Source organism: Sus scrofa, chromosome 15, assembly GCF_000003025.6.
Source record: "Sus scrofa isolate TJ Tabasco breed Duroc chromosome 15, Sscrofa11.1, whole genome shotgun sequence".
NCBI classification, from domain to species: domain Eukaryota; kingdom Metazoa; phylum Chordata; class Mammalia; order Artiodactyla; family Suidae; genus Sus; species Sus scrofa.
Window position 1 is genome coordinate 139185890 of NC_010457.5, and position 24319 is coordinate 139210208.

The 24319-nt window shown below is 44.3% G+C and overlaps 1 pseudogene; it reads left to right on the forward strand.

Annotated features, from left to right (window-relative positions):
* On the forward strand, positions 9295-11967 carry LOC100738695 (annotated as a pseudogene).

Sequence of the window (24319 nt, forward strand, 5' to 3'; positions counted from 1 at the left end):
TCTTCCCCCTCCTCTTCCTTCTTTGTCTTCTCCCTCTCTCATGTATTCTTCCATTTCCCCATGAGTTTCCATAAGGATTTTCTTGGGCTTATATACCACCCTAATCCAAATTTGGAATGGAAAAAACCCCAACCGTTCTTTCTTGCACCTCTCGAAAATTATTACCATTATGAAAATTTGCATTGTACAGTCACCAATCGGTAGTACCGAGCAGAAGAGCCAAAAATCTGACCTTGGATTAAATCAGGAAGTCTCGTCAGGTATTCGATGGAATAGAATTTCTGCAATACTGTGAAAAAATTATTTTTTAGAACTCCACAGATTATACCATGTCTATGTTACTTACATTTCAGATTTGGGTGAAGGTCACTGGGCAATGATAGAACTGGTCTCTTGGTCCCATACACGCTTTGCATGCTGCTGCCACATAGAAGTTCTCAGTACACATGTACGGCTTGACTGTAATTTGAGGTCACTGGTAACCCCTTATTCAATTCCACTGTAGCCCTGGCATTGCTTTAGGTATGTTTAAGTGTAGAACAAACACCTTAAATGTGAAGACCATATTGTAGTTTGAATTCTGATGCCTTGTTAAGTTTCCCAAATGTTTAAAAATTTTTAAATTGTTTTCTAAAATATTGCTTTTGTTGGAACTACTTTAAAGGTATATTTCAGCCGTGCAATGTACATTCACCTTGTTGTGTAATAGATCTCCAGACCTGAAGTTTCACCCTTTTCTAAAATTGAACTGCACACCCTTCAACAACCCCTCTTTCCCCTCAGCTCCACCTCCTGAGAACCAACATCTTACTAGCTGCCTCCATGAAAGTCACTACTTCAGATACCTCCGATACGTAAAACATATAGGATTTGTCCTTTTGTGTCTGGTTATAGCACTTGGCATAGTGTCCTCAGGATTCATCCATGTTACCCTCAAATGACGGTAGTTTCATCTTTTTACAAGTTGAACACAATTCCATCCAACGTATTTTCCACAGTTGGTCTATTCATCCATCGATGACTATTTGGATGGCTCCTACCTTTTGCCATTGGTGAATAATGCTGCTATGTATATGCATATGCAATTATCTCGTATAGTTGCAGCTCCAAATTTTGGGTGAATATACACACAAACCTGTGACGCCTGGATCATATAGTAAACACTTTTTAAGTTGAGGGGAACCTCCAAAGTACTTCCATAGTGTCTGTACCTAAATTGTGCATTCCCATCAACAGGACAAGAATGTTCCAACTTCTCCAACTCCTAGTAAACATAGAAACTTTTTTTAAAAATTAAAGGAGCCTTGAATCTGTAGATTGCTTTGGGTAGTATGGCCATTTTCACAATATTGATTTTTCCAATCCAGGAACATGGAATATCTTTCCATTTCTTTACATCTTCTTTGATTTCTTTGATTAAAGTTTTATAGTTCTCGGCATATAGGTCCTTTACCTCTTTGGTCAGGTGTATTCCGAGGTATTTGATTTTGTGAGGTACAATTTTAAAAGGTATCATATTTTTTTATTCCTTTTCTAATGTTTCATTGCTGGTATACAGAAATGCAACTGACTTCTGAATGTTAATCTTATATCCTGCCACTTTGCTGAAGTTATTAATCAGTTCAAGGAGTTTTGGGGTTGAGTCCTTAGGGTTTTCTAGGTATAGTATCATATCATCTGCATACAGTGACAGTTTGATCTCTTCTCTTCCTATATGGATGCCTTTGATTTCTTTTGTTTGTCTAATTGCTGTGGCTAAGACTTCCCAGACTATGTTGAAGAGCAGTGGTGAGAGTGGGCATCCCTGTCTTATTCCAGATTTGAGTGAGAAGGCTTTCAGTTTTTCCCCATTGAGGATTATATTTGCTGTGGGTTTATCATAAATGGCTTTGATTATATTCAGGAATGTTCCCTCTATACCCACTTTTGCGAGGGTCTTGACCATGAATGGATGTTGAACTTTGTCAAATGCTTTTTCTGCCTCTATTGAGATGATCATATGATTTTTGACCTTTTTTTTGTTAATGTGGTGTATGATGCTGATTGATTTGCGTATGTTGAACCATCCTTGTGAACCTGGGATGAACCCAACCTGGTCATGGTGTATAATTTTTTTGGTATGTTGTTGGATTCGGTTGGCTAAGATTTTGTTGAGAATTTTTGCATGTATATTCATCAATGATATTGGGCGATAGTTTTCTTTTTTGGTGGTATCTCTGCCTGGTTTTGGAATGAGGGTGATGGTGGCTTCATAGAATGTCTTTGGGAGTATTCCTTCTTCTTCAACCTTTTGAAAGAGTTTAAGGAGGATGGGCACCAATTCCTCTTTATATGTTTGATAGAATTCACCTGTGAAGCCATCTGGTCCTGGACTTTTATTTGTAGGGAGTGATTTTATGACCTCTTCAATTTCATTTCTAGTGATCGGTCTGTTCAGTTGGTCTGTTTCTGCTTGATTCAAATTACCCATGACATTTTTCACAGAACTAGAACAAACAATCCAAACATTTATATGGAACCACAAAAGACCCAGAATCGCCAAAGCAATCCTGAGAAACAAAAACCAAGCAGGAGGCATAACTCTCCCAGACTTCAAGAAATACTACAAAGCCACAGTCATCAAAACAGTGTGGTACTGGTATCAAAACAGACAGACAGACCAATGGAACAGAATAGAGAATCCGGAAATAAACCCTGACACCTATGGTCAATTAATCTTTGACAAGGGAGGCAAGAACATAAAATGGGAAAAGGAAAGTCTATTCAGCAAGCATTGCTGGGAAACCTGGACAGCTGCATGCAAAGCAATGAAACTAGAACACACCCTCACACCATGCACAAAAATAAACTCCAAATGGCTGAAAGACTTAAATATACGACAGGACACCATCAAACTCCTAGAAGGAAACATAGGCAAAACACTCTCTGACATCAACATCATGAATATTTTCTCAGGTCAGTCTCCCAAAGCAATAGAAATTAGAGCAAAAATAAACCCATGGGACCTCATCAAACTGAAAAGCTTTTGCACAGCAAAGGAAACCAAAAGGAAAACAAAAAGACAACTTTCAGAATGGGAGAAAATAGTTTCAAATGATGCAACTGACAAGGGCTTAATCTCTAGAATATATAAGCAACTTATACAACTCAACAGCAAAAAAAACAATCAATCAATGGAAAAATGGGCAAAAGACCTGAATAGACACTTCTCCAAAGAAGATATACAGATGGCCAACAAACACATGAAAAAATGCTCAACATCGCTGACTATAAGAGAAATGCAAATCAAAACTACCATGAGATACCACCTCACACCAGTCAGAATGGCCATCATTAATAAATCCACAAATAACAAGTGCTGGAGGGGCTGTGGAGAAAAGGGAACCCTCCTGCACTATTGGTGGGAATGTCAACTGGTACAGCCACTATGGAGAACAGTTTGGAGATACCTTGGAAATCTATACATAGAACTTCCATATGACCCCGCAATCCCACGCTTGGGCATCTATCCGGACAAAGCTCTACTTAAAAGAGACACATACACCCGCATGTTCATTGCAGCACTATTCACAATAGCCAGGACATGAAAACAATCCAAATGTCCATCGACAGAGGATTGGATTCGGAAGATGTGGTATATATACACAGTGGAATACTACTCAGCCATAAAAAAGGATGACATAATGCCATTTGCAGCAACATGGATGGAACTAGAGAATCTCATCCTGAGTGAAATGAGCCAGAAGACAAAGACAAATACCATATGATATCACTTATAACTGGAATCTAATATCCAGCACAATTGAACATCTCCTCAGAAAAGAAAATCATGGACTTGGAGAAAAGACTTGTGGTTGCCTGATGGGAGGGGGAGGGAGTGGGAGGGATTGGGAGCTTGGGCTTATCAGACACAACCTAGAATAGATTTACAAGGAGATCCTGCTGAATAGCATTGAGAACTATGTCTAGAAACTCATGTCGCAACAGAAGAAAGGGTGGGGGAAAAAGCTGTAACTGCAATGTATACATCTAAGGATAACCTGACCCCCTTGCTATACAGTGGGAAAATAAAAAAAAAATAAAAAAAAAAATAAAGGAGCCATCCTAATAATTGTAGAGGATTATGTCATTGGTTTTGAGTTTCATTTCACAAATGGAAATTATTCTTATGTATATATCCAAATACATATATTTGTGTCGGGAGCCATAAGGCTGCTCCAGTAAAGAAAGCAAAGCCACAGTCGGCACCTGCATGAGACTTGTCTGGTTAGCAGAGCTACAGACAAGCTGAAGAAAGAAGAAGGATTGCAGAGCAATCCCTTGAAAGACATCGGCTCCAGGGAAATAAAAATGATATCCCCTAAAAAATATGTTAATCTATTTTTCTGTGTTTATCCTTCTTTTTCTATCTTTGATTCACAGCTTTCTTACTGCTAAAGATTTGCCCTGGGTACGTAAAACACTTGAACCAAAACAGAGTGAAGTTATTCAAACAATGTAATGGAAAAAGCCTTTGTTTTGGAGTAGCAATTTATGGCACCTATTTTGTGAGAGTATACAGGGGAAACTTATGATTTCAGTCCCTTTACTTAAAAAGAAGTTTGGGGCTGGGAAAAATGTTGTTTGGCCTATAAATTGCTATTTTCTATAATAGATATATTTTTTTTATCAAATAACAGTGTCACCTGTAACTTTCATCCCTTGTGGGGGCATTTGTTAATTTTTGGGTATAATACTCCTTTCTATTGAAATTGGTGGTTTGGAACTTATGTACATCAGCACAATAGGTTAAATGGTTAGCTTGCTGGCGCCAAATAAATCATAGTTTTAAGAATGTCATGAGCCCAAGGCTTTCATGCATTTTGTTAACTATATACACCTTTAGTTAAAGAATGCTAGGTATCATAGTTTATTACTTATTAAAGCTTTGTTCTTAATATAGAATAGAATAGCTACTGTTGTTGACCTTTTAAGAAAAATACGGTGTGAAACTTTAAGTTTGTAATCTTGAAGGAAAATCTAAAGTTGAAAGGAACATGTTTTAACTAACCTTTTTTTTTGTATCTCGGGTGGAGGGAACAAAAGGGCTTTAAATCAAATGTTAATGTCAAATCTTACACGAAACCTGATTGTGATAGGGTATAAAAACTTATGCTTTTCATTTAATAAATTGGGTCATCTGCAGCATGCAGCTGAGGAGTTGGCTCCAATTCTTTCCACGCCGTTTGTAGCCCATCCTCTCCTTCGGCACTCCCTGGCTGCTGGGGCTGGACCTCGGCATATTTGGTGCAGCATAAGGAAGTTTCAGGCCCAGGGATCAAATCTGAGCCTATGCAGCACCTGTGGCAGCACTAGATCCTTAACCCACTGACTGGGCCTCAGTCAAAGCTGTACCTCAGTAGCCACCCGAGGCTCTGCAGGGACAATGGCGAGTCCTTATCCCTCTGCATCATGGACAGAACTCTGCATTTTCCCATGTCTTCGTTGGCCACATGGAGATCATATTTAGAAAAATATGTGTGTATGTTCTTGGCAAAATTTCCATTGCATTATTGGTTTTTGATTGTAGGAGATCTTTTTATACTCTGATGTCAGGTATGAGATTTGGAAATATTTTCTCCAATCTCAGAGGTTGCTTTTTCACTCTTCTGAGGTCCCATAATGCCACTGACTTTTCATTGTAATGAGGTCACTGTTGAATATTTTTCATTTGACTTCTGTGCATCTGGGGTCATATTCAGGACATCGATCCAACAAGAAGACATAACACTTCCAAAGAGGCACACAGTCCATACAGAAGCAGTGAAACCAAAGCAAATATTAACAAATACGAAGGGATAAATGAACAATAATGCCACAATAACAGGGCACCTTAACCTCCAGCTTTCATTAACGGAAAGATCGTCTAGACGGAAAATCAGTAAGGAAACCCTGCACTAAAGGATATACTGGGACAGATGGAATTCATTGATTTTTCACAGACTATTTTATCCAAAAACAGAGAAACACACTATTTTGTCAGGTGTATAAGGAACATTCTCCAGGAGAGATCACATACTAGGCCACTAAACAATTCTCAATATCATCAAGAGAATCAAACTTTCATTAAGAAGTTTTTCTTGGAGTTCCCGTCGTGGTGCAGCAGAAATTAATCTGACTAGGAACCATGAGGATGTGGGTTAGATCCCTGGCCTCGGTCAGTGGGTTAAGCATCTGGCATTGCTGTGGCTGTGGTGTAGGCTGGGAGCTGTAGCTCCGATTTGACTCCTAGCCTGGGAACCTCCATATGCCATCAGCATGGCCCTAAAAAGCAAAAGAAAAGAAAATAGTGTGAAACTAGAACTCAATAACAGAAAAAAATCACCAAAAACACTAACAAAGAGACTCTACACCAGTTTCTCAACAGCTAATTGCTCCCCGAAGGACTCAAAGAGGCAATCAAAAAATAACTTGAAAGTGAAGGTGGATTGCTGACATCACCAGGGGAAAGCAAGCTGCCTCACCACCTTCCTGTGTCAGGCACAAGGGCTACCGTAGCCAATTAACACCAAGTTGGGGACTGATAACAACAGGAAATGACACTCTCAGAGGTCTGGAGCATTGATGTCCAAAATCAAGTTGTCAGCAGGTCTGCTGCCCATGAAAGCTCTAGGGAAAAAAAAGGTGTACTCCTTGCTTCTTCCTGGCTTTTGGAGGCTCCTGGCGATCTGAGATTTTTTTTTTTTTTTGCTTTTGCTTTTGTTTTTTCTTTTTAGGGCCACACCTGTGGCATATGGAAGTTCCCAGGCTAGGGGCCAAATGAGCGCTGCAGCGGACAGCCTACACCACAGCTCACAGCAATGCCAGATCCTTAACCCACTGGGCGAGGCCAGGGATTGAACCTGCATCCTCATGGATCCTAGTCAGGTGCATTAACTGCTGAGCCATGAAGGCAACTCCCCGAGCATTTCTTTCCTGTTGCTGCATCACTCCAACCTCAGCCCAGGCTTTCCATGCCCTTCCTTCTTGTGGCTTCATCTCTCTGAGCACTTTTCTCTCTTTATGGGGAACACTAGTCATTGGTTTATGGCCCACCAAATATGGGATGGACTCATCCTAACTAATTCCCTTAGGAAGACCCTGTATCCAAAGAAGGTCACCTTCAGAGTTTCTGGGTAGACACGTTTTGGAGGCAGTGGTCACCTTACTGCAGGGACGTTCCATGTGCTCAAAGGGACTTATGTTCTGTGGTGGCTGAGGGTGGTGTTCCATCTGTGCCAAGGAGGTCCGTGCACTTCATATTTTGAATCAAACCTAACATAAGACCCAACATTTCCTATTTTTTTATCAGTTACCAAGAGAAGCATACTAAAATATCAACCATGATTTGAATGTTTCATTTCATTTTCATTCTGTCAGGGTTTGGTTTTGTTTTGTTTTGTCTTTTGAGGGATGCACCCGAGGCAATGGGGGTTCCCAGGCTAGGGGTCCAATCTGAGCCAGTGCTGCCAGCCTACACCACAGCCACAGCAATGTCAGATCTGAGCTGTGTCTGCAAACTACGCCAGCTCATGGATTCCCCAGATCCTTAACCCACTGAGCAAGGCCAGGGATCAAACCCACAATCTCGTGGTTCCTAGTCAGATCTGTTTCTGCTGCGCCAGGATGGGAACTCCCATTCTGTCAGGTTTTAATGTACATATTGTAATCTTAATAAGTTGTGTACACCTTTAAATTTTTCACATCATCCAGTTGAATTACACATTTTCATTATGAAATGTCCATTCATAAGCAAAATTTCTTCTCCTGAAATCTACTCTGTCTAGTAATTATTGAGCCATACCAGCCTTGTTTTTTCCTTAGGAAGTTCATGACACAAATTTCTCCAGCATTTTGCTTTCCTACTTTCTCATTTTAATATTAAATATGAATCAACTTTATATTTTGACTTTGGATTTCTGTCCAGGATTAAAACATATTCTTTACCACATATACTTACTCAGTCTGCACTGGGGGAAGGGCCACACTAGGGCTGAGAAAGGGCTGTGCTGCTTGCCCAGGCACAGACGCTTACATGTCACTCTTTCTCACAAGCACAGGGGCAGATGACACAGAGGAGGAGGAACTGGGGGGCACTGTTGGTCACAGCCGCTGCACAGGGACTGCCTTTGCCAGGATGGGCCCTGGGTCCCTCTGAGTGGTCTTGCTTCCCTCCTGTTGGACCTCAGTGCCTGCAGAGGGATTTCAGGCTCCCTGCCTCCCTTGTCTTGGCCTGAGATGTATCAGAGGAAGATTGGTCACAGGACCTCATCCTCCTGGATCCCAGGGAGTTGGGCGTCCCAGTGCACGCAGAGCCACAGTCCCTCCTAATTGGCCATTTGAGGGTTTGAGTCCCAGCTGTGACAATTGGAGAGAATCTTCAAAGCAGAGTGAACCAAAGGGGCATGTCCCAGGAACGCTAGCCTGCTGATGGACAAGCCATAGAGGGGCAGGTGAGGTGATTCCACACATTTCATGCTTCCACCAAGACCCATGAGGTTCCTGCACAAGAACCTGAAGGCCTGGCCTGACTTTTCCCCAGACCCCATTACCATCCTCTGCCTCCATCCCACACACCTTCACAGCAAAGTCAGTCAGAGCTGAGCAGAGAGTGGAAAGTTGTCTTTGGTGCCACCTCATTTGCATTAGCACAGACCAGCTCGGGAGACCTGTCCACCTGGAAGCACAGGGTCCTGAGTGAGTCACACTCCTCCCACCATCCCAGGAGCAGTACAGCCATCGCTCAGCCAGATGTGGGCCACCAGTCACTGCTATGCGAATCCTGGGAGCTCGCAGTGTACCCCACACCATCCTCACCTCCCCACACCACGGGGCAGGGTCAGTGATGGTAGCAGGTCTGAACTTTCACGACGGTAGAAAGAATCAGGTGGTCTCATATAAACACGAGCTCAAATTGGGTGGTCTGAACCTTTGCACTTCAGACAGTCTCCAGGTACTGCTGGTGCTATAGAGCCTCAGACCACACCTGAGTAGCAAGAGGACACACGGAAGGACTCGGGCACAGGCATTACAAATAGAGGCTCGCCGAGAGCCTGGGATCTTTTGCTTCACCTGCGAAGGTGTTTCTCAGGCTCAACTCAAAGACAGGCTCACTGAAGCTGCCACCAAAAGCCACAGACAGACAATCTCAGAAAGACAGAGGAGTGTGTGAGTTGTGTTTTTTTCCTCACAAAGGCAAGCCAAGAGCTTGGATTCCGAGATGAAAATGTGAATCTCAACTCTGGTGCTCCTAGGCTTTTTGAGGACGTTGTTGTGCTGACCCAAGGCACCCGAGGTGGACAAAGTATCCTGGGAAACAGTCGCAGAATATGAAGCTGGGTATATCAGGGACGTAGGAGGCAACATAGGGAGGTTGGATGAAAAATGGCACTAGGTCACAGTGTGCGTGAGCAGGCGTTTGGGCAGAGAGGACCGGCAAGGTTGTGGGCAGAATGAATGTGAGTGTCTGTGCACAGATGGGGCTGCGGGTACAGGGCTGTGGACCAAAGTGGGTATGGCCTCCTGCAACTCCATTCTTGGCACCAGCCATGACCCTGAATTCCAAGAGGCACTCCAGGGCATCGGAGGTGGATCTGTGCCCTTTTATCTCCTGGGAGAGTTGGAATCAAGTCTCCCAGGAGAGCAACACTGGACAACTCACTCTTTCACCCACTTGCTCTTTCCTTGGAAGGTAGGAGCTCCCACAGACCACCTTGAAGGGAACTTCAAGCTGAGAGGGAATGTGCGGCTCACCGTTTCTCCACAGGCACCACGGACCAACCAGCCTCTGCCTGCACACCCCCGCTCCCGGTCAGCTCACTCCCTCAAAGACAGTCAGCTCCCTGAGGATGCAGATCTGACCCCCAGAAACATGCAATATGCTCTGAAATCAACAACACAGCCTCGCCTCCCCGGGGGGAACGCTGGCTCAGGGTCCAGCCTACTTCCCAGCTCCTCCCTCTTTAGGCTGGGTCTCCTCTGCCCATCCCTGTGACCAGCAGACAGGGGATCCCAGGTCCCACCTGAGTGTGTGGTCAGCCCTGCTCGTGGGGGACAAGTAGGTCTCGGCAGGGGACGGGGACAAGAGGCAGCACCCAACAGGAAGACTCAGACACTGAAGGAGAAGTGACAGGTGGGGTTGGTGGCTCCCACCACAGGAAGCCCTTAACCCCAAAGGGTGTATTCAGCAACCAGGGGCGTGGATGCAAGGACTGGTAAGACTGTAGCATACCCATTTTCTGCATGTGTCACAGACTCTGTCCTGCTGATTCTCAGTCCACGGAGAAGGAAATTCCTCTCTCTGAGAATTGTTCAACATCTGGACATTGAAGAAAGAACCCCAGATTCTCGAGGATGAAGAGAGTTCTGCTGATGGTAGCCACCATGGACCAACCCCCAAGACAAAGGAGCAGAGATAGGTCTCAGGGTCTGCAGGAGTAGCAGACACAACGCCCACCTTAGCCCTGTGAGGGATGGTGCCTGATCTGCGCACAGCCTGGCCTGCGGATCCTACAATCCCTGCGTTAATTCCTGATGACACGAGGTGCTTGGAGATTTCTGTAATTTAAGAGAGTTCAAATAATGTTTGGAAATTGCAAGATTAGATCCTCTAGTGAGTTGTAGAAAAGGCACAGCTCAGAAGCATTCCACGGGGAGGGAAATCACGTCCTTCATGAATGACAAGGGGATGGAAGATATCCTTACACTGTAGGCTCCCAGATCGGCAGAACCCGGAACCACCCCAGAGCAGCAGCTCAGAGTCTCCCACAGGGGGAGGGCTCCAAGCATACCTAGGAATTGGTGAATCAGAGGGAATGTTTCCCATTTCAGGTCTGTCTGAGCTCTTTTGGAGTAAGACAGGGCAGCTGGTGATCTCTTTGTTGGTGTGCAGTGGACACTGAGGCGCCTACCACGCCAAAGGAAGGAAGACCTTGTGACTTTGACCTGCTCCCTCTCACTCTATCCTCACCTGCTCTCCGCATCTGTCCCCAGCTCAGGGCCATGACACCACACGCAAATGGAACCCTCTCGGGGAAGCCTCTGCAGGAGTTTGTGCTGGAGGGGTTTCAGGGGGGTCTGCAGACCCAGGCCCTGCTCTTTGCCCTCTTCCTGGCCCTGTACTTGGCCGCCGTCCTGGGGAACCTCACCATGATCGTGGTCATCACCCTGGACGCCCGTCTGCACTCCCCAATGTACTTCTTCCTCAAGAACCTCTCCTTCATGGACCTGTGCTACTCATCTGTCATCTACCCCAAAGCCCTGGCCAACGTCCTGTCCTTAGCCAAGGTCATTTCCTTCGGGGGCTGTGCCTCCCAGTTCTTCTTCTTCTCCATGATGGGCACGACTGAGGCTTTCCTCTTGGCAGTGATGGCCTATGACCGCTTCCTGGCCATCTGCAGCCCCCTCACTATCCCATCACCATGTGCCCATCAGCCTGTGCCCCTTGTGCTGGGCTGCTACGGTGGAGGCTGCCTCAACGCCATCCTGCAGACCAGCTTCACATTCAGCCTCCCCTTCTGCAGCTCCAACCACATCAACCACTTCTTCTGTGATGTGCCCCCCTCTCCTGCTCGCCTGTGCGACACAGCCATCAAAGCTGGTCCTGTTTGGCATCTGCGGGCTCTTCATCGTGGGCACCACACTCGGGGTCCTCATCTCCTATGCCTACATCACCGTGACCATCCTGAGGATGCGCTCGGGAGCAGGCAGACACAAGCTCTTCTCCACCTGTGGCTCCCACATGACGGCCGTGTCCCTCTTTTATGGAACTTTTTGTCATGTATGCCCAGCCGGGAGCGGTGGAGTCCATGGAGCAGGGCAAGGTGGTCTCTGTCTTCTACACCCTGGTCATCCCCGTGCTCAACCCCCTCATCTACAGTCTGCGGAACAAGGAGGTGAAGGAGGCCCTGCGCAGACTGGGCCAAAAGAGCATCACCTCCTGATGGAGCCGGCCAGAGGAAGAGGGTCCTACATTTGTTTTGAGGAATTCGTGCCTCTTTCATTGAATTCCTTCTTTCATGCAACATATCATTCAGCTATTCCTAGAAGCACACCTTGGACCATGCATGCAGGTACGAGATGCAAGAGGAAAATGGCATCTTCATTGCCACCTAAAATTCATGGTCTGTGATGGAGCAAGACGCTAAACATGAACAGAGTCGTGAACACAGAGTCTCTGATCCAGGCTCTGGGTCCCAATTCAACCCCTTCAGTGAAGGTATGTGAGCAGACAAATGCTCTGGCCTTTTCCCTTCACTTCATGGCTGAATCTCAAGTAAACCTCTGCTCAGCAATAGCACCTGGACCACCCAGAAGGGGGATTTAGGACGCTCAGCCCTAGCCCTTCCTTGGGGATACCCTGCGGTCAGCATAGCCTCTTAGGGGAGGCGGGAGGACGGTGCTTCCCCTCCATTTGGCATCTGGATGTTCCCCTCCCCCTCCCCTTCTGTTCACTAATCCTACCACCTCCAACAGGAAGCACAGTGACCTGTGCTCCTGCTTCAGGGGCTCCCGGTCACCCTGCCCCTGGTTTCTCCTCTGAGATGGCACCTCAGAGTCCCAGGGTGTCCACTTAAATGCCCAATGTCCAATGTTCCCCTGGCCCCGTCCACCCAGCCTGGCCGGTGACAACATCCTCACCACGTGTCACCCTGACAAGTGATGCCCTGACACAGCAGACATCTCTGAATGAGGATGAGTTCCTGGTGGCTGCAGCAGACCGCACGGATGGAAAGGGAGGTGCACTGCCTTGGCAGAGCACACGGCTCCCTGGCCTCTGTCCCACACTCCCTAGAGCCTGGACTCTCTGTCCTGACCTGCCCACTCGGAGCTCCAGCCTCATGCTCAGGGGACCCCACACAGAGCCTGGGCTCACAGCCCGCTGGCCTCCTTGCCTTGACTCTCTGTAGTGGAGTCATTCACGCCCATGGTCACCAGAAGGTTGTGCTCGGGACATGAGGGTGATCTGCTCCCTGTGGGGCCAGTAGGGATCTGACATGCCTCTCTGATCCCAGCTCTCAAGGTCCCTCTCTCCCTGCTCAGGTGAACTTGGGGAGGGGCTAACAGTCAAGTCCTGGGGCTGCTGCTCACCTTTGGTCCCTTAGACATGCTCCGAGTCTCTCTAGATTTTTGTACCCACTTTCTCATCTTTGGGCTCTCCAAATATTTCTAGCTTTGCCATACCTTACTGTATTCATCTCATACAATTTCTACTTTCAGGAGTCCCCAGGCTTCCACTCCAAAATGACATGCCTTCTCATCATTTCCGGCCATAACGCTGTCATCTCCCATTCTCATTTTTACCTCTCTTATTTGCCACCCTCCCTCTTCGTCCTCATTTCTTCTTCTTCCTTCATCCCTCCCTCCTTCCTCCCCTCTCCCTCTCTCTTTTTATTTTCCCTCAGTACCAGGGGTTTCAGGAGAATTACCTTGTGTCTTCTACTGTCTTCATTTAAATTTCCAAAGGAATTGGAGAAACACAGTCTGTTTCTATACAAGGGTAAATACATTATCATTTGGTAAAATTGCTTGGTGTAAAGAGTGAGGAATCAGTGGCTCTTTGTAGAAGAGCATTAGTGCTGACTTTGAATAGGTCAGATAAACTGCTCCAAGAGTAGGTGGGTAATTGCTCCAACAACCTTAAAGAAAATGATTTTTAATGCTCTCTAGGTGACCTTTGTGTCTGTGCCACCTACATTCCAGGTTGTAGTGAGGACCACTGCACAGGGCTGCAAGTGCTTTATTTGCTCTGTTCATCTTGTATGATGCTTTGCATGCTACAGCCACATCGTAGGGTCTCAGGTCACATGGCCTGGCTGGATATGATTTTAGTGTTAAGTAGATTCGGAAATCTTAGTTACACATGTCGTAACTCTAGTTTATTGTGTTTAAGTGGAGAATAAACACCTTGACTTTCAAGACCATATTGCAATTTTGATGCTGATTCTGGTCTAATGTTTAAAACTTTCTACATTTTTCCCGTGTGAAAAAATTACTTTTTCTCTTCTGACTAATTTCGAGTGTACACTTCAGTAGCTTGCAGAGCATTCACGTTGTTGTGTCTCAGATCTCCAGAACTTCCTCATCTTGCAAAACTGGAACTCCATGTGTCTTAAACAGCAGCTTCCTAGTTCCCTGTTACAACCACCACCCGCAACCACCATTCAGCTTTCTGTCCCGATGAATGCGACTGCGTTAGAACCCCAGAGACGTCACACAGACCGTACGTGTCTTTTTGCTTCTGGTCGTTTCCCTCAGCACTATGCCTCCAAAGCTCATCCACGTTGCAGGCTGTGACAGGAGTCCCATCCTTTTTCATGGATGGATAATATTCCATCATGTCTATGTGCAGGTTTTGTTGACCTTACACCCACCAGTGAACACTTGGGTGGCCTCCACCTTCTGACTCTATTGAAAAATTCTGCTGAGAACATGGGAGTTCACTTACCTCTTGGTTCCTATTTCATTTTTCCTTGTTTTTTTTTTTTTTTTTTTGAGTACACAGTCAAACATGTGATTACTGGACTACACACTAATTCTTTTGCATTTTGAGGGGTGCGCTATATCATGTTCCAGAATGGCTGGACCGTTTTATATACCTCCCAAGGGTGCAATACCATTCCAGTTTCTCCAAGTCCATCAACGTATGTTCCTTTCCTTTTGATGGTGGCCGTCGTAATGATTGTGAAGTAGTGTCTCTTTCTTGGTTTCTCGTCCCTAACGATTCGTGACTGTGAGCATCTTCTGGTGTGTTTGCTGGCAATTCGTAGAGCATCTTTAGAGCATCTTTAGAGACACAACTTCAAGAAATCTGAAGATCGTTCATTGTATTATTGGTCTATTTAATCGTAGAGATTCTTTATACATTCTGAATTTCATCGCCCTCCTATCAGATATAAGATATGCAAACATTCCTTCCACCTCAGAAGTTGCTTTCTCACACTGTTATTTAAGTCATTTCTGCACTGATTTTTCACTGCTGATGGCACTTCCTGTTAGTGGTTTCATCAGAGCAGACCACACCGGTGTTTCATCGTTTCTGGGAATACAATATCTATTACGGATATGACCCCCTATCAGACATAGCAGTTCCAGATGTGTTCTCCCATGCCACAGGCTGGCTTTCCACATGGCTATTTACATCTCGAATGCACAGAGTTTTACGTCTGTTAGAGTCCCATGTGTCTCTTTCCACTTTTGTGTCCTGTGCTCTTGGAGTCATAGCCAAGCAATCATTGCCAAATCCAAGGTCGTGGAGTTTTTCTCCTGTTTTCTTCTAGGAGTTGGAGAGATTTAGGCCATGCATTGATGTTGCAAATCCGTTTTGAGTTCGCTTGTTCACAATGCATGGTAAGGGGCCAACATTATACTTCTGCATATGAGCAGCCACTTTCCCAGTGCCATTTGTCGAGGGCTGCCTATTCCCAGTGAGGTGTCTTGGCACGCATGTTGAAGCTCATTTGACTATATCTATGAAGGTTCCTTTCCGAGCTCTCTATTGGCTCCACTGCTTTATAAGTACGTCTTTGTACCACTACCACCCTGCCTGGATTAGTGGAGCTTTGTAATATTTTGAAATCAGAAAGTCGAGTTCTCTGTGGCGCTTCTGGGTTGAGGATTGGAATTGACCCTGCAGGGGCTCTGGTGCCTGCTGTGGTGCAGGGTCAGTCCCTGGCCCAGGAATGTCCACATTTTGCAGGCACAGCCACAAACAAAGAAAAGGGAAAGAAAAACAGAAGAAAGAAATCAAGAAGTCTGAGGCCTGCACTTTGGTTCTTCATTTTCTTTTCTTTGTTTTCTTTTTCCCTATTTTTTCTTTTTTCTTTTTTTTTCTTTGTTTCTCTTTTTTTTTTTCTGGTCTTTATGTGGCTGCATCCATGTCATATGGAATTTTCCAGGCTAGATGCCGAATTAGAGCTACAGCTGCCGGCTGCACCACAGCTACCACAACTCGGGATCTGAGCGGGGTTGGCAACCTAAACCACAGCTGGCCAGCAATGCCTAATCCTTAACCAAGTGAGCGAGGTCAGGGACCGAATCCGAGTCTTCATGGATGCTACTTGGCTTGTTACTGGTGAACCACAACAGGGACTCCTGTTCTTCTTTTCCCACGTCGTTTTAGCTCTTTGTGATCCCCGGAGGCTCCATACGAATTTGAAAATGAACTTTTCATTTTCTGCAGAAAAATGAGACGGTGGGTTGTGATGAGGCTTACACTGCATCTTCGGTCACATTGGGAAGTGCCGGCATCTTCCCACTCACGCACGCGGGACGGCTTTCCTTCATGAAGGTTCCCTGTAATTTCGCTCAGCTGTGTTTTTACTTTTACATCTATTGAGCTTTTGTCACCCTTGGCTAAGTTGGTTTTTGTTTTTGTTTTTTTGTCATTTTTCCATTTCTTGGGCCGCGTCTGTGTCATATGGAGGTTCCCAGGCTAGGGGTCGAATCGGAGCTGTAGCCGCCAGTCTACGCCAGAGCCACAGCAACGCAGGATCCGAGCCAGGCTGCAACCTACGCCACAGCTCACGGCAATGCCGGATCATCAACCCACTGAGCAAGGGCAGGGATCGAACCTGCAACCTCATGGTTCCTAGTTGGATTCCTTAACCACTGCGCCACGTCGTATTGTATTCTTTTTGATGTCTTTGTAAATGGAGCTGCTGTATTAATTTCCTTTTGATATTATTCATTGAGAGGACATAGCAATGGTCTCAGTTTTGATGTATTGATTTTGTGTATGACACTTGGCTGATTTTATGATTTCTTAGACTTTTCACAAGCCTTAGGGTTTTCTGTGTAGCACGTCATCTGTAAACACGATATTTTTACTTCTTTTAGACTTTGGACCTCCCTTTTTCAGAGCATGCATAGTTCCTCTTGCCAGGACCCCAGTACTATGCTGAGAAGAGTAGAGAGCAGGTACTCTTACGTTGTCCTGAGAACTAAAGGAGGATCTTTCTCTTACTAGTGCACATGATCTCAGCGGAGGGCTTTCATATATGGACTCCATTAAGGGGACGGACTTTCTTCCACTTGCACTGTGCCCTTGGTATATTTTGTAATGACAGAGTGCTGACGTTTTCTGAATTTGATCTGCATTCGTTGAGATGATCATGGCTTTCCCCCATTATTCCCTTAATGTGCTGGATGCTACTGACTGATTTCTGAAACATCCCCCGATCTAATGGTAATTACTCCATACTAGGCAGTAATGCTAGTTAGTCTCTCTCCTCCACTTATGTATGTATATGAGGCATATAATGATTGACTGTCTTCAAAAATGTCTTGAGCTGTAGGAGAGAAAATAAATGGCTTGCTCTAGCACCTTGACTCAAATGTCACACAGAAAGAAATCCCTCACACTTTCACATACTCTTAACCTTCACTCCTGGCTCCAGCCACATGTAGGCTCCTGTCAAACCCCAACTCCCCACCCTCCACCCCCCAGCCCCCAGCCCCCGTCCCCCACCTCCAGGCGGTGAGATACATCGATGGACAGGGCCCTGCTTCCACTTTGCCTCTTGTCAGCCCACCTTCAACACAATCACCAAGACACTTGTTGAAAATAAGCATTAAAATCCGTGGTCAGACACTCCCCTAGTGACTCTGACGTCAGCAGCAATGCCCTTGGCTCAAGCAGCTCAGACCAGAAAAGCAGTGCCTCTCAGAGAGGAGCCAGGTCCGTGGTCTGAGGCCAATGCGGCAGTTCCACCTGGCACCGATGTTCCCGGGGGTCCCTGCTCCATCACACCAAAGGCATGGATGATGTTGTCACTGCGACAGGACACAGACCCCCAGCCCCAACCACCACCTTTCTCCCCTCGCAGTGGAAGACATGAGGTATGAACGTTTACACTAATCCTATGCATTCATAGATACAGGACAAGACACTAAAATAAAACCAGCTCCTGGAACTCACCGCCACCCAGATCACGAGAAAGAAACTGACTCAATCCCAATTCTTGCCTTCCAAAAGGAAACACTACCATCACTCTAAAACCAACACGATTAATTCTTGATAGGATTTCTATACAGTGGAACAAACCGACTCTAGCATTGATTGGAAGCACCGTCTCAAAGAATATGTAGAGGACCTCTGAAAAAGAAGAAAGAGCAAAGGAGATTCGTCCTGACAAAAACTCAAGATTCCTTTTAGGCTACACAATTGAAACTGTACATTGGTCAAATAGCTAATAGCATAATAAGTAACAAGGCTCACAAGGCAGAAATTGCTTTAAAACTTAATAGAAGTCGCTGGCAACTCGGAAATGCAAATAAGAATTAGACAGCTTAGAGGGCAAACAGGCACATGACAAAATGCTCAACATCGCTAATTATTAGAGAAATACAAATCAAAACTACTCGGGGGTACCACCTCACACCTGTTCAAACGGCCATCAGTAGCAAGTCAACAAATAACAAATGCTGGAGAGGGTGTGGAGAAAGGGGGTACCCTCCTACACCATTGCTGGGAATGTAAATGGTACCGCCACTATGGAAAACAGTATCCAGGTACCTCAGAAAACTCTACATGGAGCTGCCATATGACCCAGAAATCCTACTCTTGGGCTTATAGCTGGTGAAAACGTCCCTTGAAAAAGATATATGCACCTGTATGTGCATTGCAGCACTATTCACAAGAGCCAAGACATAGGAACAAGCTAAATGTCCATCAACAGATGAATGGGTTAAGAAGATGTGCTGCATATACACAATGGAATATTACTCAGCCATAAAAAAGAACAAAATGATGCCACTCGCAGCAACGTGGATGGAACTAGAGACTCTCAAACTAAGTGAACTAAGTCAGCAAGAGAAAGACAAATACCATATGCTATCGCTTATATCTAGAATGTAACATATGGCACAAAAGAAATTTTCCACAGAAAAGAAACTCAAGGACTTGGAGAACATGACTTCTGGTTGCCAAGAGGGAAGGGAAGGGAGTGGGATGGACCAGGAGTCTGGGGTTAATAAATGCAAATCATTCCACTTGGAGTGGATAAGTGGTGAGATCCTGCTCTATAGCACAGGGCACTATATCTAGACACTTTTGATTGAGCATGACAAAGGATAATGTGAGAAAAAGAATGTGTATATGTGAATATGTATGTATGACTGGGTCGCTTTGCTGAGTACTAGAAAATAGATCACTGTAAACAACCTCTAATGGGAAAAACAAAAATCATTTAAGAAATAGGAAAAAAATAAGAAAAGCATGGATTTAACCTACCTATAAAAATGGGAAAGAGGGAAATAAGGGGGAAAACAAAGACTCCTACACGGCTGGTGGTATTTCATCGGCACAATCATTTTGAGAGAAAATTGCCCAGAGAAGTGCACACATAAGGAAGAATTTTCCATGATGAAGTTGCTCAGCAAAACCAGCGAAATGCCTGAAGGACTTAGAGCAAGAAGAAATCAGCCAGCTGTGGCTCTGGAAGTTACAGGTGTAGACACCCCTGTAGTAGCTTCTAGAGCCATGGGAAGAGAATGGAGGGATTGCCATGGGACCGTCTGTGCCCACCATGGTCGCTGGGGCAGCTTAGAGTTGCTGCAGGACCTCATAGCCACGACCTTTGAAAAGGAAAGGATTTGCGTTTACACTTGAGTAGAGTAATCGACTGGCAAGAATGAAGAAAGATGGAATGTGAAAGGAGACTCCACGACATCAGATTTATATGAAAATTAATGAAGTTGAGGGAAAAAATCAGTCTTTCCCCTCAGGAATCCATATACACACTTTAGAGAGTAGAAATTTTCCATTACATAATATTCATTATTCAGAAAAAATAATAAACCTGAATTAACCGAAATGTCTCCCTCAAGAAGATTCCACCAGTAAGTGGGTATGTTTTCATGTTGAAAACCAGTGAAATGAAATGAATGCACTGGACAGCGGAAGGACAGGGAAAGGCGGTCAGGATCCTGCAGAGTATATTTTGACCTAATGCCACAGAGGTGATACAGCCCTGAGACAGGAGAGGGAAGGTGCACTGCTGACCCTGCCAGGTGAAAGCACACTGCCTCACCACCCTGCAGTGTGAGTCACTATGGCCACCATCGTCAAGTCACACAAAGTGGATGATTCATGGCAAAAGGAATTCACATTCTCACAAGTCTGGAAGGTCGACGTCCAAATTCAGGCGGTCAGCAGGGCCAGCTGCCCATGACGGCTCTAGGAAAACCTTCTTCCTTGCCTGTTTCTGGCCTCTGGAGGCTCCTGGTGTCCTTGGCCTTCATTTTCCTGTTGCGAAATCACTGCTAACCCCACCCAGTCTCTCCATGCCCTTCTTCCTTGTGTCTTTGAGTCTCTGTGTCTCAGTGTCCTTTCCTCTTCTGATCAGGACACAAGCCATTGGATTTATGGTTCAGCTAACTCAGCAAGCCTAATGCACACCAGTTGGTTGGGAAAGACTCTATTTCTAAAGAAGGTCACATTCTGAGTTTCTTGGTAGACAGGTTTTGGAGGGAGACCCTGGTCTCCGTACTACCATGAGGTTCCATGTGCTCCAAGGGGATTTATGTTCCATGTTTGCTGCGTGTAGCGTTCCATCTGTGCCAAGGAGGTCTGTGCAGTTCATATTTTGAACCAACTCTAACATAGGACCACAATACTTCCATTTGTTTTTTCAATTACAGAGAGAAGTATGTTGTAAAATATCAACCATGATTTGGATGTTTGCACTTCATTTGCATTCTTTCCGTTTTTAATTTACAAATTTTAAATCTTTGTTATTGTTTACACCTTTACTTTTTTAACTTTTATTCCTTTTTCCGCTCTACAGCATGGTGACCCAGCTACACATACATGTATACATTCCTTTTTCTCACATTACATATTCCATCATAAGTAACTAGACATACTTCCCAGTGCTACACAGCAGGATCTCATTGCTAATCCATTCCCAAGGCAATAGTCTGCATCTATTAACCCCAAGTTCCCAGTCCATCCCACTCCCTCCCCTTCCCCCACAGCAACCACAAGTCTATTCTCCAAGTCCATGAGTTTCTTTTCGGTTCATAGGTTCCTTTGTGCCACATATTAGATTCCAGAGATAAGTGATATCATATGGTAATTGTCTTTCTCTTGCTGATTTACTTCATTCAGCATGAGAGTCTCTAGTTCCAGTCATGTTGCCATAAATGCCATCATTTTATTCTTTCTTATGGCTGAGTAATATTCCATTGTGGATATATACCACATCTTCCTTATCCAATCAAATGTTGATGGACCTTTGCGTTGTTTCCATGTCTCGGCTCTTGTGAATAGTGCTACAATGAACATACACGTGCATGTGCCTTCTTAAAGGAAATCTTCGTCCAGCTATATGCCCAAGCGTGGGATGGCTGGGTCATATGCTGGTTCTATGTATAGATTTCTAAGAGTTTCCTGCATATCGTTTTCCATAGTGGTTGTACCAGCTACATTCCCACCAACAGTGCAGGAGGGTTCCCTTTTCTCCACACCCTCTGCAGCAATTGTTATTTGTGGACTTATCAATGAGCTAGAAAATAAAAGGAGAGGCCAAGAAAAACTAGAAAATTCATTTGCAGCGATACAAACTGAGCCAAAGACAACAAAGACCAGAATGCATAATGCTGAGCAATGAATTAGTGACATGGAAGATAGAATAGTGGAAATCACCCACTCAGGACTGCAGACAGAAAACCAAATAAAAAACCATGAAAGCAATATCCGAGACCCATGGGATAACGTAAAGTGGGCCAAACTACGTATAATAGTTATTCCAGTAGGCGAAGAAAATGCAAAGGGGATTGAAAATATATTTGAAGAAATTATGGCTGAAAATTTTCCACATCTAAAGGATGCTGATATCAAGATACAGGAAGCACGGAGGGCCCCAAACAAGTTGAACCCAAATAGAACAAGACATATCATACTAAAAATGGCAACAGTTAAAGATAAAGAGAGGATTCTAAAGGCAGCAAGAGAAAAGCAAAGCGTTAATTACAAGGGAACCCCAATAAGGCTATCAGCTCATTTCTCTACAGAAACCCTACAGGCCAGGAGGGAGTGGCAAGATATATTTAAAGCACTGAAAGGAAAACGTCTGCAACCTAGAATACCCTATCCAGCAAGAGTATCATTTCAAATAGAAGGGGAAATAAAGAAATTCTCCAACAAACAAAAGCTAAAAGAGAACAGCAATCCGAAACCCATTCCAAAAGAAATACTGAAAGGGCTTCTCTAACTTTAAAAATAAAAAAGGAAGAACTAGGACGGAGGAAACCACACTTGGAAAGCAGTCACTTAATGAAGCCAGCATACAGATCTAAACACAAAGATGTTAAAGAAAAAAAAAAACAGACATCAAAATCATACAATGTGGACAAGGGAAGACAGAAAGAATAGATTCTTTTTTATTTTAATGATGTGCTTGAGCCTATATGACTATCAGGTTAAAGCAAGCAGATACAGGAAGGGGTTAACATACTTAAAAAACAGGACAACCACAAATCAAAACCAAACATTACATTCACAAAAACTGAAATGAAAAGTCCTCAAGCGTAAAATAAGTGGAAACCATCCAACCAAAAGAAGAAAAGAGGCAAAGAGAAACACAGAATCAACTGGAAAACAAGGTTCAAAGTGGCAATAAATACATGTCTACCAATAATCACCTTCGATGGTCAATGGACTGAATGCTCCAATCAAAAGACACAGACTGGCAGATTGGATAACAAAGCAAAAACCTTCAATCTGCTGCCTACAAGAAACTCACCTTAGGGCAAAGGACACATATAGATTGAAAGTGAGGGGAGGGGAGAAGATGTTTCAGGCCAAAGGACAAGACAGGAAAGCTGGAGTTGCAATACTCATCTCAGACAATATAGACTTAAAACCAAGGCCATAAAGAAAGACAAAGGATGGACACTATTTAATGGCTAAAGGATCCATTCAAGAAGAGACATTACAATCATCAGTATATATGCCCCCAATATAGGAACACCCAGATACCTGCAACAAATACCAGCAGGCATAAAAGGAGAAATTGATGGGAATACAATCATAGCAGGAGACTTTAACACCACACTCACATCAGTGGACAGATCCTCTAGACAGAAAATCAATAAAGCCACAGAGACCCTAAATGCCATGACAGAAAAGTTAGACATTACATCCGAAAAATCAGAATACACATTCTTCTCAAGTGCACATGGAACATTCTAAGAACTGATCACGTAATGGAGCACAACGCTAACCTCAACAAATTTAAGAGTATAGACATTATTTCAGCTATCTTCTATGACCACAATGGCATGAAACTAGAAATCAACTACAGGAAAAGAAATGAGAAAAAAACCTATGACATGGAGACTAAACAACAGGCTACTAAAATACCAGTGGGTCAATGAGGAAATCAAGAAGGAAATTAAAAATACCTCGAGACAAATGATAAGGAAGACACAACCACTCAAAATCTATGGGATGCTGCAAAAGCAGTGCTCAGAGGGAAGTGCATAGCAATACAGGCCTTCCTCAAAAAAGAAGAACACTCTCAAATCAACAACTTAACTCACCACCTAAATGAAGCAGAAAAAGAACAACAAAAAACCCCGAAAGTCAGCAGAAAGAAGGAAACCATAGAGATCAAAGAGGAAATCAATGAGATAGAGATTCAAAAAACAATAGACAAAATCAATCAATCAAGACCTGGTTCTTTGAAAAGGTAAATGAAAATGGCAAACTTCTGGCTACACTCACCAAGAAGATGAGAGAAAAAAACCCAAATAGACCAAAATAAGAAATGAAAAAGGAGAAGTCACAATGGATACTACAGAAATACAAAGAACCATGAGAGAATACTATCAACAATTATATGCCAACAAGTTGGACAACCTAGAAGAAATGGACAGCTTGCTAGAGACTTACACCTGCCAAAACTGAATCAAGAAGAAATAGATCAACAGAACAGACCGATCACTAGAAATGAAATTGAATGTGTCATAAAAACATTCCTTACAAAGAAAAGCCCAGGACCAGATGGCTTCACAGGCAAATTCCACCAAACATACAAAGAGGAACTTATACCCATCCTTAAACTTTTTCAAAAGGTCGAAGAAGAAGGAACACTCCCAAAGACATTCTATGATGCCACCATCACCCTAACTCCAAACCCAGACAAAGATGCCACCAAAAAAGAAAACCATAGGCCAATGTCTTTGATGAATATGGACACAAAAATTCGCAACAAAATCTAAGCCAACCGAATCCAACAACATATCAAAAAGATCATACACCACGACCATGTGGGATCATCCCAGGTTCACAAGGATG